The 17,915-nt window shown below is 44.5% G+C and overlaps 1 protein-coding gene across 2 annotated transcripts in view; it reads left to right on the forward strand.

The window, feature by feature from the left end:
* Positions 1-6,996: 6,996 nt before the first annotated feature.
* LOC119180746 (acetyl-CoA acetyltransferase A, mitochondrial-like) overlaps positions 6,997-17,915 on the forward strand; it is a 227,300-nt gene continuing 216,381 nt past the window's right edge. Inside the window, exon 1 of one of the 2 annotated variants that reach the window (XR_012888681.1) lies at positions 6,997-7,145. The gene's annotated coding sequence lies outside the window, so the exon portion shown is untranslated. The remainder of the gene's footprint in view (positions 7,146-17,915) is intronic. The other variant, XR_012888688.1, reaches the window with a different exon arrangement.

Genomic DNA, 17,915 nt, shown 5'->3' on the forward strand with positions numbered 1-17,915 from the left:
CTTAACACTCGCCGCAGCGCCCCGTGCAGAGATTGTGATAAGCGACTCGCAGGCGGCAGTCCGCAGTTTCGCGCGCAGCCGTGTCTCGCGGGAAGCGGTGCGCATCCTTCAATTGTGTGGAGATGGCGACTCGACGTCGCACTGACAACCCGAAATTCCAACGGTTTTTCTCCTATGGATCCCGGCACACACCAGCATTGCACTCGCGGTGAACGAGGCGGCCCACGCCGCGGCCCGAAGTCTCATTCGCCGAGCCGCGGCCCACTACGTGGCTGCCGCCTCTGACTCCGAGAGCGGGGCGATGCGTCTGCTGGATCAAGACACTTTTATGGGTACGCAGCAACAAGATTCAGAATGGTCATGGGGTGATTGTCGTACAACGTTCCGTGACATCACCCAACACTATAGGCTCGAAAGGCGTAGGTTCCCGCCACCGCACGAGAAATAAAACAGGCACGATTCCTTAAGTTTTCGCTTGCTCCAAACCCATTCCTACCTTAGCCCGGTCGTTCTACGCCACATCTATCTGAACCTATACCCCACCGATATGTGTAAAGCGTGCGTGCACCGAGCAACGCTGAGCCACATGCTCTGGGAATGTGTCGTGAAAACGCTGCCAATCGTGATGCGCCTATAGCGGCCGTCAATACCAAATCACAGGGAGCCTCGAGCTCACTCGTTCCTGCCGCCACCCCGGCTGCGGGAGCGGCGGGGTACCTTCTTCGGCGTCGCCGCCGCTGGGAGGCGGCCCTCCAAAGCCCAGAGCTGAACGACCAACTCTGGGCCGTCCGGCAGGCCGAGGATGCCGCCCATGTCTAGGGACTACGAACCGTCCCTTAAAGCCGCCTCAAATCTTCGCAGTAGCACTGATGCCTGATGGCGTGGTCTTATGTCGTCTGCTATAATTTTTGGGCACGCTAAGCCTTTGTTGCATGGGTGAGAATTCCTTATTCCACTTAAAGCTGCCGGCCCATTGTGTCCAATAAAGTCTTTTCTTTCTCTCTTTTTGGAATTTGAGTTGTGCGTGCGCATGCTTGAATCAATGTCTGCACTAACTTTAAGCATTGCGCTGAGGCGAGGAAATTAAAACCACCTGCAAAGAGATAATGTTCTCCGTCAACGTAATACACTGCAAACTACGATTCATGTGGCAGATTTTAAATGTGGCCATTACCTGGGTTCTGCTTGATATCAGGTGTGAAGGCAGAAAACAAAACAAAGAAGTTCAAACGTGCGACAAAACATATATACACAAGAAACGTTTCGAAAATTACCATAAATATAGTCACGCTCGGCGGGATGTTTGACGAAAACAGGATGTGATCTCAACTGTACTTGGAATCGTGTACAGCCCTGTTGCGTGCTTTCTTGAAGCGCCCTACAAACCAACACTTCTCGTTACGAGTTTTCTTGCAGGTACTGAGTTATGAATTCACTCAAGTTCACAGTCTTTAAAACCCTCGTGGCATCAATTATGGTGACACGCACTTCAGACTTCTATCAGGTACTCTGACGGCTAGTTTGCTAGTTTTTTTTTACTTTGACGGCTCTTTAGCTCTAAACATTCTGTTTGCCAAGCAGAATGCCTGAGTTTGATTCTTCTCCAGACCGAAGACGTTTATTATTAATTTTGTTCTATCAGTCTCGGTTATTCATTCGTGGAAAACGCAGATTTTGCCCTCACAACCAGCAAAGCTAACTCCGAACTTTCTGCAAAATTGAGTTCTCTAAAGCTAACCTGTAGAAATAGGCGCTATTATGAATTGTATGAAGGTGAAATCAATAATAAGTGCGAAGTGGGGGATCTTACGTGCCTCAACGACTATATATTTATGAGAATGTCGTGGTGGAGAGCTGTATATAACTTTGGTCACCTGGGGTAAAATGACGTGCATTGTAAAGGTGCGGCCTCCAGGCCTCTTGCAGGCTCTCGTAGACCAACTCAAACCAGGTTCTTTCTGGCCAGTAGCCAAGCGCCATCGTCACAACGCCACCGTGTTTAAAAAAACAAAAACAAAAACAAAAACAAAAAAACAAATGGCAATGTATAGGAAGTAAAATGCGTTAAGAAAGACAGCACGCCGACCCACTGCAAAGGCGTTTCCTCCTCCATACAGACCAGTGATGTACTTTGATCGAAAGAACAAGGTGGACGAAGTGCTGAATGTTTTTGTCACTGATGGCATCAACAAAGGCATTAATAGCATTGAGGTCCATGGTTGCGGTAGGGCAACCCGATAAGGCCGTCTGCAAAAAGCTATCGACGAGAGCAGCGAGTTCTTGAAGGTCGCGGTGCCCTAGCCAGAAGTGTTTCAGTTGTGTGAGGCACAGCTGAAGAAAATGACTGTCGCGAAATCTGGTTTTGACTGCCGAGACCAGAGCTTCATAGTTCGAGCGGACGACTTGTGGGATGTACTCGAGGTATTCAGCTGCGGCTGCCCGGAGCTGAACAGCAAACGCCTGAGCTTTAGCTTGAACTGTCCAGCTGTTTAGGGCAGCAACGGACTCGAAATTCACCAAAAATGCTGCCCACAACGTGATGCCATCGATGGTAGGCGGTGAAAGTTGCGGTCCGAAAAACCAAGGTTGAGTTGACAGAGGAACATTTCGTTCGACAGAGGCAGACACGCGTTGCTGATGGCCAGACTGCTCCTCATTGACAGAGCCGCGAAGCTAGGTCGGTGACGACATCTGCCGTTGGGGCACGTTGAGCGAGGGTGACCTCAAGGGAGAGCAAGTGGAAAGTGAAGCGAGTTTCTAAATCTTACATAAGGGCTTTTATGTTGACCTCACCTTGTGAAGCCAGGGCTTGCACGTAATCTGCTTTAGGTAGATCGGCACCAGCGCTTTCCCGTTCAGGGTGATTTGGCGTAACCTGGACATCCAACTCCGACATAAGGGGCTGATGGGGCGCTGCTGGTGGGATGTTTGACGAAATTGGGGTCTCCACGGCCTGCGTATCCCCATGCTTTCCTGCGTAGTGAGGAAAAGTGGTCCGAGGGCCGTCGACGACGTGTCGTCTTCTGTTGGGTGCCTCTGTGAAGGGACGACTGTTGTCATCGCAGCAGCCTTACTCCTTGTACAGATGGGTTAACTTTATCACCGCTGCCATCAAATGTTACGTACAAAAGCAACTAGCCCAAACACAGTCTAAAACAACGCTGTCTTTATAGTCCTCGTTCACTGCACTACCCCTCACGCGTCAGTAAAGTGAAATGAACTTTATTTAGTCCTGGAGAACTGGTCAGACAACCCCCTAAGAGGGGTCCACCACAGTTGCTGGCCACGTCCACACTGGGATTGGAAAACCGTGGTCCTCCAGCCGTTCGCAGGCCTCCTGGCCTGCGGAGTATTGGACTGAGAGCTGGGAGCTCTTAAGAGCCCCATCCCAGTATTCTGTGCTGAGCTTTGCGCCATGTAACGCCCGGCACTGGCAGATCATGTGAGCGAGTTTGTAGTTATGTGCCTCACAACTAGGGCATCCTGGAGTTATGCCGTTAGTAAAGTGGCTGAATGCATCCAAAGAACCGACGACTGCAGCCCAGTGAGCTTAGAATGTGGAAGCGGGTACCTCCGCCTAGACAACTAATAATGGGACGTCACTTCGGTAAAGGTGCTAAGTGGATCTTGAAAGTTATCCATGAAACCACCTGCGTACGTGCCCGGACCGCCGTGGCACTTGATTTCTTGCGCATGGTTATGGGCAAGTTTATTGACGTTGGGAAGATTTGGATGCACCACTGAGACCATGTGGACCGTAAACTAGATGATTGTGTGGTAGCCTACTACACCGCTGGAATTTAAAATAGTGGCAGCCTTCCTGGAGATTACCCGCGAGGCATAGTCCCGGGCGGCAGCCCTGAATTCAGTATATTTCTCTGGGCGCGAAGAGTCCGGCTTCACCAAGGCTATCGCTACCTGCTCTGCTACGGAGGCAGACACTTTCCTCACGGAAGCTGAGTTGATTACACGGCATCAATGATCAACGACTACATCCGCAAAGCAATCGGAGCGGCCATACTACACCGCATTGACGAAAGCTACACTGCACGTGGACCTAGCTGCGAAATCAAGAAAAGAGTTGACCCGTGCTTTTCACCGGTCAATTTTGTACTGTGGATGAATTTTACGCGGGAAGGGTGCCACCTCGTACATTCCCTTCATTGTTTGTGGTAGGAATACTTTCTCTTCCTCTCCTGCCGTATCATGATATCCTAGCGACTGTAGGACACGCTGCCCAGCTTTCGTGGAGATCACGCAACCTGAGCTAGTGCTTGCGGCACGGTCACCTCCGTGAGTGTTTTGTGCGTGCCTATAGACTCATGAGCCTGTCCGTGCCGGCGCTCACGGGGAGGCCTATTGTAGCCTTTTGATTCTTTTACGCAATAAAGTGTCGAGTTCATTTTTTTTGCATTTAGATAAATTTAGTGAGGATGCCACGTAATTATTCTGGCTCATGAGGAGTGCGTGAAAGAGCCGAAGGCAACTGCTTCTCTCAGCTCTCCCCTGCATCTTTAAACCGTCAATATTAGCCTGACCATGTTCGCCGTTTCGGAGGTGATGCGAGGCGAAACCTGTGAATTTCTGTCATTAGATTCAAAAAGGAAGCATAGCACCCAAATAAAATTTACTCTAGGAATCTACTGTCCATCTCGTGTGGTTATCGTAATCTGCACCTGATCAAGCGGCGACTCGTGCCTTCTTCCGGATAGAACTGGTCGATATAGAAGCAACTCCGACTTAGAGGCGGATAGCTGAAGAAATACCCTAAAGTACCCTGCAGAAAACTTTCTGTGATTGACAAAGTAGATTGGAGCGCCTCCTCCACCGCCCATGCACCAGACTGTAATGTCGTCGGCATATAGGGCGTGGTTGGTATTGCCTACAGTGGAGAGGTGCTCCGAGAGGCCTTTCATGGCTATGTTGAACAAGAGGGGCTAAATTACCGATTCCTGCGGCGTGCCGCTCGCACCTAGGGTGAAGGCCTCCGATTTTGATGCGCCAATATTTATGGTGGCTCTGCGGTCCCCGAGGAAGGCGCGTGACGTGTCATTCACCCCGTCGGTATGATACTTCACAATATAACATTAGTATGAGCAAATTTATCACTTAATAAGACATTTTTAGGGCATTTAAGGACATTTTGTCCCGTTTTTCCCTTCGCAAATGCCCGAATAAAAAAAAAATCCGCTTTGGCACCGGGCACCAATTCTACCAAACTTTCCGTGGTATGTATCTAATAGCAAAAAGTAACAATAAATGCGTATACTTTTGTACTGACGTCGGAGTAGCTTCGTGCACGGATAAAAACATTTGGCCGAGTAGAACTTAGCCAATTTTTGACGGTTCGCGAACACACCAACACCAGCCACGTAATTTGCCCTGGCAGGACGCTGTGAAAAATGTCAAACATTCACACATAAAATATTGACAACAATCAGCACCTATCATAGATATGGATACACAAAGAAAGGTATTTTTTGTATTAGCTACTGAAGTCGGCAACGTCAAAATGTCGCACTTTGCCCCATGTCTCATTTTATTCCTCCCTACCTTATTTTTCATACATAAAAGTGTTAAAACCATTAACAAAGACTTTGCACTATAAGATCTTATTTAGCCGATAAATTTCGTTATCATTAAGTGATACATATGATATGGGTGATTGACACACCTGTCTTTAATGGCGTATTCGGTTGATCGCTTTCGAGCGCTCTGGAAAGTAGCTGCGCCTTCGGTTGCTAATCACGTAGGGGATTACCCAAAAATTTTTTTGCGCGTTGCCTTCTTTTTTTCTTTCCCTTCAGCTTTCATTTTCATCAATAACGTTTCGCCTGCTGTTAGAAGAATCGAGGTTGGGTGTATGCAACCTTTTCCAACCTTAACTACTGCACTAAAACAGATTCATTCACCTTATGCTTGCATGTTTTCGTTAGAGCGGAGTTAGAACATGCCATGGCGATTCTGTTTTTTGTATCTTTAAATGGGCGGAAGCATACTATAACAAAGGCTTCTTTGTTCTCGAGAACACTTCAAGCACGAATAGCCACACTTACTTCTTTGTGGTATAAATTGTATGTGATTCAACGTCAACACACCCTGTACAGCAAGCTTTAATAAAAGCGATGTATTTCGATGGACTTGGCAGAGAAAATAAACAACCTAAACATAAATACATGATCAAGCGCGAAAGGAATGGCAGATAACGAAAACAGCCTTATTGCCTGGTCATTGATATTATCATGATTTGAACTGCTGAGGCCATCATATTGGTGGCTGTGAAAGCCACACCGTCTATCGCACTTATGCACTTCATGGTAGGCACGCAGGCAGGATCTAACGACACTCTAATGAAGAAGTTACAACAGTTTATCTGTCAACTAAAAACTGGCCTAATTCAGAACACACAAGTTTGCTACGGATTAGGCTTCGGGGAACAGTAAGAAAGTAAGATTTTTTATGCTCAATCTAAGACAAAAAGCATACAGTTGAGCGAACGATGACAACAACCAACCTTCAGTCCGGTGTCCGCTGCAACTCGATTCGTGCTTCAGCGGAAATTCATAGGTGTAAGAATAGGCATCAAATTTGACATCACAAATTTATTTCTTTTGTCATAGGTCACCCGATGAGTTACGATGTGTTTCTGCTTTCCGGGAAATTTCATGATTTTTGAATTCCTTTCTTTTACTTTTGCCAGCCTTACTTGGAGTTTTGCCAAGCGATTATCGGCAATGATTGCTTCCCGTTCAAAATCTGGCATCGCGCGCCCGAAGACACGTGATAATATATTACGCCACCAGTTGTCATAATCTGTCTTTTTTGAAGCCCTGATTGGCATTGGTGTGCTGAATAAGCAATCTGATCCAAAATATACTACGAACGCGCAATTAGGTTCGCTCTCTCGTCCCGCCCTTGGCGCTTTGCCTAGAGAGTGAGGGTGTGTGTGGCGGCTGACGCGACTGACCTCGTAAGCGAACTAATGAGCAGCATGCCCTTGACAAGAGTGTCCGCTGCAACTCGATCGGCGTTTAGCAAACGGCTACACGTCCATCCAGGACGAAGAATGTTGTCCAGACGGTCACGAATATTCGGCTGCAGAGGTACCCGGAAGCTGAGGCTGCTTCACCTGGCTCAAAGCACCCGTGAGTAGACATCGTCACACAGATGTTAACTATATGTGTAGCCATATCATATATGCAAGTAATAATTTGCATGAGGGGTATGTGTTCTTGTTTTTGCGAGAATGATATTCAAATATTTAGGAGGTCCATATTATATGCTGCTTAGCAATTTGTACACAAGGGCGAAATTTACAGTAACCCCGTGCACATATACACCGGTGGTTCAACCCCAGCGTCAAGTTGTGGTGGTGTGGTGGGAATACCAGCTCGAGGAATAGCCCTGCAAGTCAAGCTGTCATATGTAACTATGTTTACGGCAGCAGAACTTGCGGCTCTGCGTGGTGCACTAGAGCACATCTCATCTTAAATTTTATGTAATGCTGACGACACCAAAATCAGAATTTCTGCAATGCTGAGGACATGTGCACTAGCATCTTTGATCACCTCATTGATGAATTTCTTGCCTTTCTAGAGCTATCCAATAATGCAACGTCTGACTTTGAACGACTATGGCATAGGTTCAAAGAAATGGTATTGTACTGTTTAGACAATTTTGTTACAATGAAAACTAGACAGACAAGAAAAAATAATCCGTGGATTAATCGCGAAATCATGCATGTTAACCGTAAGGTGAAACGCTTTAGGAAAGCATGAAAATGATGCTAACAGCACATCTCAAAAAGTATTTTCCGCTGCCATTCACAACATGAAAACTCAAATAAAGATGCCGAGAGCAAGTTACGTACGTTGACAACACTCTTTCGAACTCTCTAAAAAACTTCCCCTCAGAAGTTCTACAAATATTTTAAACCTAAAAAAACAAAGTGAGCACCCAGATTCCTCTAAAGACAATCCCTGTAGAGTGAATGATTTCTATCAATATTTTCATGCAGTTTTTACCGTGGATGATGGAAACATTCCACATACAACTTATGCAATCGAAAGCAATTAGAAGCACTTGATGTATCTAAACCTGGTCTGTTTAGACTTCTACTAAATATAAACATCAATAACAACACGAAAAAGGGAATGGGACCAGACAATATACCTAATACCCTCCTAAAAAGATATACCGAATAATTAGTCAAATACCTTTGCGTTAGTTTTAATAAATCATCATCATCCTGTACATTACTACAAGATTGCAAAGTCGCAAAAACTATTACAGTATATAAGTCCGGTGACAAAGCTGAAGTATCCAATTATAGGTCCATCTCCCTAACCAGCTCAATCAGTAAGCTCCTTTAACACATAGTGCTGAAAAGCATAACCACAAACTTTGAAAAAGAAATTATTCTTTCACCTTATCAACACGGCCTTGAAAAATGGCTCCCCACAGTCACCCAGCTTGTTGAGCTAATCCATAACATATCACTCAGCAGCGATAACCAAAAACAAATAGACCTTCTTTTACTTGACTTCTCAAAAGCTTTCGATCGGGTCTCACATGGCAAACTCAAGACAAAAATTGAACCAATTCGAGGAAACGGACCCATCATCTCTTGGATAAAAGATTACCTTACCGACCGTTTGCAGTTTGTAGAAATTCATTATCACTCACGCACTCTTTCAGGTGTCAAATCTGGAGTGCCCCAGATATGCATCCTCGCTCCAGTTCTTTTCCTAATTTTTATTAATAATATACTGTCTAACATAGGTATTATTCCTAGAGAGTTCGCCACTGCGCCCTAATTTTAAATGGTGTACTGACTGACAAATGACTTAACGCTAATAAATTGGCTGCCCTAACAATTGCAGGAGTTCGCATATACCGCAAATAACATACAGCTAGCTCGAGTTTCAGAACACAAATACCTTGGTTTCTCATACACGATCTTAGATGAGACTGCACCATCAACATCATCACATCAACTGCCTTAACGAAGCTCTTCTTTCTTAGGGTAGCCAGCCGGTCTGAATACTGGATAACCTCCCTGTCCTTCCTCTTTCATTCCTCCTCCTTCTTCCTCAGGAGACACCTCCATCTTGTGCCACCTGACATGAAGGTTTTAGTATGCAAAACTTTTATTCGAATAGATCTCGAATATGCTAACATCGCATGGTTTCTGTGCACTGAACGTAACAATAATAAACTTGAATAATAAACTTGAAAGAATCCAGAGAAAGGCCAGATTAAAATTCAGGCATTTGCATTTAGGCTACAGAACCAAGTAAACATTGACCTCAGTCCACGTATTTCGGTAAGCCCTTGTAGACCTACACATAACACACACTCCATTACACTAACTGAACATACACACCATTCTAAATGTTTTAAATATTCCTACTTCCCAAGAGCCATAACAGAATGTAACAAACTAGATCCATGAGCTGCTAACATTCACTCACTCGGTAGATTCATCACAACAATGACGAAACTTGATTGGTATGTGAGGTTTAACATCCCAAAGCCACCATACGATTATGAGAGACGCCGTAGGGGAGAGCTCCAGAAATTTCGACCACCCGGGGTTCTTTAACGTGCACCCAAATCTGAGCACACGGGCCTGCAACATACCCACCTCCATCGAAAATGCAGCCGCTGCAGCCGGGAATTGATCGCGCGACCTGCAGGTCAGCAGCCGAGTACCTTAGCCTCTAGACCACCGGGGCGGAGCCATTAAGAAAACTTTACTAACGAAACATGGTTGAGTTATAGTATTTCTTATTTATCAATTTTTATGTGTTTTTTCTGTTACTCTTCTTTATTGCAAAATGATCTTTATATTCTATAATTTGTAGTCAACTTATGTTTGCATTTATGTATTTTAGCACATTGTATTTCAACTTAGCTTACTTTGTTGACTGTATCATGTCATCTGCTGTTACCCTCGTTTTCCTCCTTAATTTCGTTTGAGATTGGCAGTATTTCTATATAATAATAATAATAATAATAATAATAATAATAATAATAATGATAATAATAATAATAATAATAATAATAATAATAATAATAATAATAATAATAATAATAATAATAATAATAATAATAATAATAATAATAACGTAGTCAATAAATCAACGTAGTTGATTCAACGCAGCCAATAAATCGTTCAAAGTTGAATCTGAAACGTCTGCCCTTTATGCAACATTACATGATCGTCATCTTGTTTTTATTATAATTCTTATTCGACCATGAAAGCAATGGTCTAGTTATCGGTTTTCTGTCTGTATGCTTTTACGGGTGCCGTGGTTCTGTACTTCAATTTACTCAGGGTTCGAAGTTTTACGCGCTCAAACTTCTCTTCATTTGTTGAATTTTAGCGGTCTGCAATGCATACCAAGGCAGAACAATAAAACTTGAAAGCTTGTGACAAACAATGGGTATCTGAGATTCTTAATTTTGTCTTGATGCTAAGTGCCGCTTTATTTCATTCTAGCGTTGTGAGAATGTAACAAAAAGTACGACTATGTGTGCTAATTAGCATAGCCACCGGAAAGTACTTGCGGGTAGATATCACTTAGATTGGCCTCTTGCAATACCACCTCGCATACAGCTCCTAACAGCTAAGCTAAGCACATCAAAGCTGAAAAGCACTTCGAAGCTCACAGATTCTTACAATCTATAGAACAACTAAAATTTAATTCAGCTGGAATGAACAGCTTTTGAAGAACGATGTGTTATAGAATGAATAGAACAAGACAAGAATGAGGTACGCCAAGTGCTCTTGCAATGACGAACTGGTTCTCAGCGAGCGATTGTGTTAAAATAGAAAATATTAATGGAGCGTTCCTTTTCAATATCACCTACTACAGTGCGAAAATATTATTAGAGACTTCGGACGAAAAATGGCTGGAGAGTCTACCTTGCCAGACAGATCTGTGTCGAATATATTCTCCTTTCGAACCTTCTTGTCTTAAGCTTAGAAACGTACTGTACGTTGGGGACAGTTGTCTGCCGTGGAGTCAACGCGACAGTTTATTTATTTAACGCTGCCCAGCCTTGTGTATTCCTCTTGGAAGCAGCTAGAGCATGTTTTTTTTGTCCTTGCATTGTGAATGAGGTGAAGTTGGCAAGAAACTTGATAGTTATACCAAGGTCTTCCATTACTTTTTGAAAGACCGCGCTTTTACTAAACAATCACAGCTCGTAAGAAATTTATGTACACTCAAACAATAAATGTTTGCTTTTTTATATTATGAGGTAATATATTTTGTGGTCGTTCTGTCTCACCGAGTAGGTGAGACAGCTCCCCATCACGGTGTTCTATCGGTTAAGTCAAATGGCTGCTGACCCGCCGTCGTGGGATCGAATTCCGACTTCGGGGGGCTCCATCTTCAATGGAGGTAAAAATGCTGTAGGCACGTGTGCTCAGATTTGGCTGCGTGTTAAAGGTCTCCATGTGGTCAAAATTTCCGGAGCCTTTCACTGTGGCGTCTCTCTCTCATATACGTATGGTGGTTTTGGGACGTTAAACCCCATACATCAACATGAGACAGCTTGCTATGACTCCAAGACATTTTAAATTGCACCACAATTAATAATGTGCACAGCTTAGGAGAAAGTTGCGACCCTGAAAGTAGTTTTCAGAGCACTCTAGAAAATAGCTTGTGTGTGACACATATCTTCAAAATAACCGAAGGTCGGACAGTGCCTCCTTAGGCTCAAGAAATAAGTGGCTGAAGCTGGTCGTGTCAGGCGGGGCTCAAACGTTTCGGGCACGGGTCGGGTATGGGACATATATTAAAAAAAAACACCGGTCACGGCTTGCCGGGCCGAATCAGTGAGGCCTGAAGCAAAACAAAAAGAAATGCTTCCACGTCTGGAAGGGGATCGCCAGGGAATGCGAATGCATTTCTTGCGCCGAAAGTACACGGCGTAGTAATTTTATTGGCATAAATATTGACCAGACGAGGATTATTATTGTACCTATATATATATACACACACACATTACACAGCCAGCGAATGGACAGTGTAAGGCGTGCGCTTCTGTGCGTTGCGGATGGGAGAGTGGGGCACAGGAAAAAGCGAGAGTAAACGGTGAGAGAAGGAGCGACTGAGCACTCAACCTACCCTCTCCTACACTCTCTCAACACACACGTGTGATCCCCGCCGAGTTTTAGATGATTAAAGGATGAATGTATCCCGCTGTGCTCTTTAAATTGGGTGGCGGCTTACGCCCCCTAGCCATAACGTTAAGCACTCTCACTCTGTGTTCAAGGATTGAATTTCACTCGCGCCTTGACTGAAGCCACCAGCCTTTTCGTGATTATTTCTGCCCGATTAAAGTCAGTTTTGCCATCAGTGTCTCTAAATTGTAATGCTGTCAAAAAAAAATTCCGTGCCATTATCTTGCACTATAGCATGGAGCCCTCAAAAATTATCAAATGTCAAGCCATTTCCTCCTCCTCTCTACAAGCACCTACATAATGTGTCTGTGCCTTCGTAATTGGCTCGGGATGCCTTGGTCCGCAATACTAAAGTTCTGGCCTCGAACAGCAGAGAACTACCCCGAGAATCATCGTAGATCTTTTCTTTTGCAATTTCCTGCTCCCAAGTTCGGTAGATCTTCAGGGAGTATTTCGTAAGCATTCCAATCTCCCATGTGTCCCTCTCGGTTTTATTCACCCTCTTTTTCGCCGATGTTTCTTTTTTTGGCTTGGTGTTCTGCTGTTGTCTAAATACTTGCTTGACAATTTTCAAATTCGCTTCCTCCATTTAATATCGACATTATTCATGTACAAGTAGCTGAAATCTTTCCGAGCCAAACACTCCTTTCCTATTTTCCTCAAACGCTGCTCAAATTCTAGTTCAAATTCTCTAGCTTCGCTGCACTCAAAGGATGTCCATCCCATGTCACCATGTACCCCCTGATTTAAGGTATTCTCGTGTGCTCCCCAAGCAAGTCTACCTATGATACATTGTTTAATTTCCAATCTTGCTTGAACCTCTGATCTCATGCACAAGAACGCGTTGCCGAACGTCAAACCTGGGATCATGAAACCTTTCCGAATCGCTCTCACACTGTCACACTGTCAGAGCTACTCTGGTTCTACAGTGCCCTATTTTTTTATTACAACTGCATTGCTGTTACCCTTGGTCATTACGTCTCTTTCGTGTGCCCTTAGGTACTTAGCCCCGTTGTTTCTCCATACGCCCAAATATTTGCATTTATTCACTATTATTAGCGCGACTTCTTCTATCCTATGCTCGCTACCTTCGTTATCATTAAAAATCATGATTGCCGATTTTTCCCATTCTAAACTTTTTGTTCAAATTATTTGCCTCATCACCCCAGATGTTTATTAACCTTCGTCTATCTTCTTTGTTGTCGGCTATTATTACTATATCATCTGCATACATCAATGCTGCTAATGACTGTTTAATGTGTTTCTCTTGCTTGGCAAAAGAGAGGCTGAAGCCGAGTCGCCTCCCCTCTAATTTGACTTCTTGTCCTTGTAGATACAGCATAAGTAACAAAGATGACGAGGCACATCCCTGTTGAAGCCCGCGTTGTATCTATGTAGGTTCAGTTACCTGTTGTTCCCATTCGATAACTACCTTGTTACTTTTTTAAATATCTTTTAAATAATTATTTATTTCATCTTCCACGTCTAGTGTGTCCAGTATTCCCCGCAAGTCGTCTTGACTCACACTATCGTAAGGTCCCTTGCATGATATATCTAAAAACGCCAGCCACAGAGGCCTGTGTTCTTTTTCTGATATTTCAATACACTGCATAAATGAAAACAGATTGTCCTCTAACCTCATTCGTTTATGGAACCCATTTTGTAGTTCTCTCAGCGCCACCTCATTCTCCACCCACGTCTGTAGTCTTTCCTTTACTGTCTTCATCACCCGTCTGTAAATTACTGATGTTACTGTTATGGGACGGTGGTTGTTTATATCAGCTTCGTCCTCTTTTCCTTTATAGATCATGCTCAATTTGCTTAGTTTCCACACAATGGGGACTTCACTATACATTATTGCTTTTCTGGCTGCCTTTCTTAATGTTTGCTTGAATTTTGGCCCCAGTTTCTTTATTAGCATGATTGGAATGTCATCAGGGCCTGTTGATGTGCAACTAGGAACCTTTTTCTCTGGTATTTCCCACTCTCGTTGTCTCAGTGGAGCCACTGAGCTAATTGATCCATCCTTGTCTGGTACGGTGCATGCAGCGTTTTATTAGTGTGTAACTTTTTTTCTGACATCATTGTTTTTATATGTTCTATTGCCTCATCCCCTTATAATCCGACTCCTTGAACTTCAGGTCTAAACCTCTGTTTCATGCTTGTCGTATTACTCAGGAAATGGAGATAGTTCCTAAAGTTCGCAGCTGCCTTTCTATCCTTTTTTTACTTCCGCTATTTATTGAACCTTCTTTCTTTTCATTTTTCACAGATCAAATCGGACGCTTCCCTTCTGCAGCTCAAAAAGTTATCCAATTTTCTTCCAACATCATCTTCCGGTTCCCCCCTCTGTTTAATATACCTGCTTTCCAGGAAGCTTCCTGACGTCTTACTATGCCTCTCTTAACTCCCTCATCTCACCAGCTCTTGGGTTTGTGTCTCCTTTTCTCCGTTGATTTGACTAGTACCTTAGGAAGCTCTAACTCAAACATTCGAGTTAGATTTGTGTACGTCCATTCTGTATTAGTATTCTCAGTGACTATTTCGCCAACGTCTTTAGTTGCTTTTTATATTTGCATCTCTTAATAAATATTACCATGCGGTTGGTCATACTACCTCCTTCCCATTTTCATTTCTCTTCCAAAACTCAGCTTCATACGCTTGTGGTCAGATCCCCATCTAAGCTTCTGGATCCATATTCATCTATGTGAATCAACCACAGCCGATGTTACATCCTATGCGACATCATTGCGTAATCTATCGTCGAGTTCAGCCTTCCCACCTCTCATGTTATCTGTTCTCAGCACTTCTTGGTACCGTTGAAAATGAAGAAATCATGCCTTTTACACTTATTCATTATAATTGTGCCTGTTGGGCCAGTATATTCCTCCATATCTTCTATGTGAGTACTCATATCTCCTCATCAAATTACCTCGAACTCTTTGCCTATTTCATGACAGTCATTTTTTATGCAATGCATCATTTTTGGGTTTCCTCTATTCGTTTTGCCCCTGTCCGCGAGTATACAAAACCCAGGAACGTTCTCTGCCCTGCCACTTTAACTTTTAGCCATAGATTTTCATTGCACTCCTTCTTGATCCTTTGCCAGTCTGTAATTTTTTGAATAAATGCCCCAATACAAGCCTCCTTTCTGCTGACTTCTGGTCTATTACAATATTCCCATGCATAGTCCGGATTGCTAGGTGATTGTTCTATGTCCCTACGGTGTGTTTCTACAAACGCATATACTATCCTTCACAATGCTATACGAATTTTTAAATACGAGGCTTTCAGATCTGCAACCCGTTACGAAAACAGTAAGGTCATTGTTTACATCAGGTGCGAACTCACATATATTGAGCATCCAGTAACACCGGACGACAGCAACCAATACGTGTGCCTGACAGTTAAGTGTAAGAACGTGAAATTCACGCTAGTGGCAGTATATATTTCGACTTCAGGCCGCTTCGACCCAGCAAGGTTAAGCGCCACTATATCAGCGACACCTGGGCCATGGATTATTACCGGTGATATTAACGCTCATCACCCCCTGTGGGGAAGCCAGAAGAGGACCGTCGGGGAAGAAATGTGTCCTCCTTTGCATCTAACCACTGACTATATTGTTTAAATGACGGCACTCCCACGTTTTTACGGGGTCTGACATATAGTAGCTGTCTCGACCTAACTTTTGTGTCAAGTAGCCTAAGTACCAAGGTGCAGTGGTTTGCGGACAATGAAACGCATGGCAGTGACCACATCCTCACCTATATAAAGATCAAGGGGCTAAGCAAGTCGCAAATCGCGCCTGCTTCACGGATAGACTGGTGAAAGTACAGATCATCCACAGAGAAGCAATGCGAGAGAAACCAAGAAGGTTCTCTTGAAAGCCTAAAAGGTATAATGAAGGCCGCTATCCAAGAGGCAACGTTTAATTGTGGACCTTTGCCAGATTTTTGCAAATATGAGGTGGAGTTGGAGTGACTTCGCGCAATCTGTCGTCGCACCGAACGACGTTATAGGCGCACGAAATCCATCTACTACTTGAGAAAAGCGAGATGTCTACAAAAAAGATTCAACGTCGAATCAATGCACTACAGTCGCTACGATGGAAGTCACTATGCGAGTTGCTCGATCCCTACAAACCCCTTTCGCAAATATGGACAATAACCAGCGGCCAACGAACATTGCCACAACAGCATAGTCCGTTCAAATGCCTTGCTCTCCATCAAGGCTGGCGTGAAATCGATGTAGCGGAAGACTTCTGTGCCAGGGTTGCAAACAAGGGGTCCGAGATCAACATGAGTAACCTACGAAACGCGCCGGTGTCCAGAGACACTCGGATAGACAATATGTTTTCTCTAGTGGAGCTTCAGGCAGCATTGGCAGCATGCAAGCGCTCGTCATCGCCTGGACCCGATGGAGTCACTTACATGGCCCTTGCTATCCTAGGACGAACAGCTCAGCGTGCCCTTCTAGCTGTATACAATGACTCGTGGAGCAACGATTTGGTTCCTCCTTCGTGGAAGTGCAGCCGCCTTGTGCCCCTGCTCAAACCAGCCAAATCGCGTCTGGACACGGCCTCCTATCGCCCCATCGCGCTTGCCAGCTGTTTTAGAAAGGTGATGGAGAGAATGGTGCTGACCCGCCTGGAGTGGTACTTGGGACATAACAATATATACCCCGATGCTTTGACCGGCTTTCGAAGTCGACGGTCTTCCATAGACAATGTTGTTGATCTTGTCACGTCTGTACAACAACAGAAAAGCCTAAAGAGATTATCAGCGGCAATTTTCTTGGATATTATGACTGCATACGACAATGTACTACATGAAACCATCCTGGACGCCTTGGGCAGCATTGGATTTTGAGTCCGCGTTTACCAATGGATCTACAGCCATTTGAAGGACAGAACCTTCTTCGTTCAGCCAGAGGATGGCGCAACAAGGCAACATCATACTTATCGCGATGTACCTGAAGGTGGGGTCCTAAGCCCCATACTTTTCAACCTTGCACTCATCGGCCTCGTTGACGTCCGGCCACACTCCGTACATCTGTCGATATACGCGGACGACATCTGCATCTGGGCATCAGGGGCCACGTGTCTACACGTACGAGCCAGGCTTCAGACAGCGGCTACACTGACGTCAAACTACCTTCAAGGACGAGGACTGGAGCTGTCATCTGAGAAATGCTCACTGCGTTTACGCGCAAGACAATGACGCCATACCGCATCAGAATTAATGGACACATAATCAGCTATCAAAAGACTCACCGGTTCCTAGGAGTAATAATATATGATGATTTGTCTTGGAGCCCTCATATCGCTTACATGAACAAGAAACTGACCATGATCACCCACGTCCTAAGGTTTCTTGCGGGAAAATCATGGGGTGCATCGGTACGAGCCATGCTTGAACTGTATGCTGCACTTTTTTTTGGCTTCATGCGCTACAGCCTACCTATGCTTGGCAAGGCCCGCATAACAAACGTACACGTCCTCCAGTCATTACAAGCTCAAGCACTGAGAATATGCCTCGGGCTGCCGAGATGCGCATCTTCAGCAGCGACTGTCGCAATCGCCCATAAACCCCCGATCACAACCTACATTCGTGTCGATGCTTTAAGAACGCACATAAGACATGCCACCCGGGTCAATCGCATCACCTCGCCTCCCTTCCAACTTCCAGGCCACGCTGTGCGTTCTTCTCTATTATTGCCC

Source organism: Rhipicephalus microplus, unplaced genomic scaffold, assembly GCF_043290135.1.
Source record: "Rhipicephalus microplus isolate Deutch F79 unplaced genomic scaffold, USDA_Rmic scaffold_14, whole genome shotgun sequence".
Classification (NCBI taxonomy): domain Eukaryota; kingdom Metazoa; phylum Arthropoda; class Arachnida; order Ixodida; family Ixodidae; genus Rhipicephalus; species Rhipicephalus microplus.